This window comes from Otolemur garnettii, unplaced genomic scaffold (assembly GCF_000181295.1).
Source record: "Otolemur garnettii isolate 467f Iridium unplaced genomic scaffold, OtoGar3 scaffold00104, whole genome shotgun sequence".
In the NCBI taxonomy this organism is placed as follows: Eukaryota; Metazoa; Chordata; class Mammalia; order Primates; family Galagidae; genus Otolemur; species Otolemur garnettii.
Window position 1 is genome coordinate 6,272,212 of NW_003852499.1, and position 2,442 is coordinate 6,274,653.

Below are 2,442 nucleotides of genomic sequence, written 5' to 3' on the forward strand. Positions count from 1 at the left end.
TCTGAGACCGATTGGGTATTATGCCTACGGCCACATAGCTTGTCAAGGATAGAGCTAAGAAAACAAACTCTGAAGCTTTAACCACCAAGCAGGAGGCCTCCAGGCTTCCCTGGGAGGCTGCCCTGGACCTCTAACCCACATGCTCCTTTGCCCCCCAACGCCCAAGTGCTTCTGCTCTGAACCACACACTGGCTCTCCAGTGTACCCAAGTCTCCCAGAGTTCACCGTTGTGGTGTCCGCCCCATGTATGGGGGGGCATGAGGGGCTCATGCCTGCAGAGGTGCTACATCGGGACAGCCTGGGTCTCAGCAGGCTGAGAGAGACCCTTTGAGGAGACCCTTTGAGGAAAGCTGCTTCACCTGGGTCAGATTGAGCTAGAAATAGACCTTCAGGGGGCCGAGCCCCTAAGTGCTCAGAGTTGGTGACTGTAACACCCATGTTATGCAGTCCTGGAGATGCTTAGATCTCCCTTACACAGGGAACTTGCTCTCTGGCTACGAGAAGGGCCTTAGTCGATAGCCGCTGGAACTTGCCACAGAGGCCACAGCCTCCCCAGTGACACGCGAGCATGTGTGTGTGTGTGGGGGGGTGTCCTCTTCTAACTGGCGTTCTTTGCCCCGAGCTCCCCACTGATGTGGCCGCTGGAGGTCTCTGCCAGATCTACTGCACATCTGCCCAGTTCTCTTCCTCCCTCTCCTCTCCTGGGGATCAGATTTGCATTGTGACCTGCAGATTTTCCCTGTCCAATCCTGCTGCTGCTGCTTTTACAGATGTTACCTCCTCCCTGAGCTCCTCCTAACATCCCTGGGCCTGCTTCAAATCACAATCCCCTGGCCCATGCCTGTGTGTAGGCTTCTAAGGCCAGGGCTGTTTTCCCAGGTCTGGGGTCAATCTGACCTGAAGGCCTAAGGCCAGAACCTGGAAAGGCCTAGTTGTTCCAGAAATTCAGAGGGGCTTTCAACCACCCCCTAAAGTTGGCTGTGCACTGGGTCTATGAGGAGGGTTGTAGGGACTCAGGCCTGGGAAGGAGGGAAAGATCTAAATTTGCTATAAAAGGATAACTTTTGTCTTTGATCATGGGGCAGAAGAAGGTAGACCAGGAGAGGAAGGTCACCTGGTAAGGAACACAGGCAGTGAAAGGGAAAGAAACCCAGCCCCTTCCGCAGGGGACCATGACTCAGAGCAGAAGATGGGTGTATCCGTTTTCTGGAGCCACCATAACTAAGTACCACAGACAGGGGGGCTGAAATGACAGAAACTGATCTCATAATTCCAGAGTCAGAAGTCAGCAACTCAACAGCAGGGTTGTTTCCTCTGAGCTTCTTTCTTCTCTTCTCATAAGGATGATAGTCTTACTGGATCAGGGCCTACCCTGTGATCTCATTTAACTGTAATCACTTCTTTCAAGGCCCTGTGTCCACATATAGTCACACTCTGAAGTCCTGGGGTTAGGGCTTCAGCATAGGAATTGGGGGGGGGGGGCACATCAGCTCATGAAAGTGGACTTTAAAATAATCTTTGAGAAATGGTTTTGAAAAAGTTAGCCTATCTCTGATGTAATAAGAGGAACTAAGGAAGAGGGGCTGGGGTTTCACAGGGGGAGGAGCCAGGCACAGGAAGTGATAGCGAGAAACCTCAGGCAGCTCCTGGCTGTACTTAGCCAGCTGCACCTGCTCCCGCAAAACCTCACTGGGAGCTGTGTTTTGTTTTCCTTGCTAAGAGTGTCATTCTCTCTTATGTATGTATGAACGTATGGATGGTTTCATTTTTAAACTAAGGAATAATTTACATACAGTGAAATCCACCCTTTTTAGTGTGGGTTCTGTGAGTTTTGATGAAAGTGTACAGTCATGTAACAACCACCACAAGGAAAATGTAGAATTCCATTGTCCCCCAAATTTCCCTGTCAACCCGTTAATAGCCAACCAGCCCTCCCACTCCTAGTCCTTGGTGACCACTAATCTGTTTTCTGATACCCCCACTTCCCATTTGGTTGGGTTTTGCCTTTGTAAGAAGCATCATATTCTCTTGTTTTATAAACACTGCAAACATATTTTGAAGTCTAAAGCATAATAGAAGCAGCAAATAAGGACAGGGTACTGGGATGGGTGGGGGAGAAGCTACTGTGACTGCAAGAAGCACTGGGGAGACCTGCAGAAAGCTAATAGCAGATGGAAAGAGTTAGTATAGGTCCTGTCCTGCACGACAGGGCCAGGAGCCTCCACAGTGCTTATGGTAAAACCCCAGCTGCTCACCCAGGCCGCCAAGCATCGCTGCCCTCATGCCCCCACATTTCCCTTTCCCACCCTGCTGGCTGCCTTGAGCTCCTGTCTGCCAGGGATGTCCCCTGAAGAAGGCATTTCCTGTGGCCAGGTGCTCTTCCCCTCCTTTCATGTTTAGGCACCTTTTTGACTTTGATTTTCTTTCTTTCTTTTTTTTTTT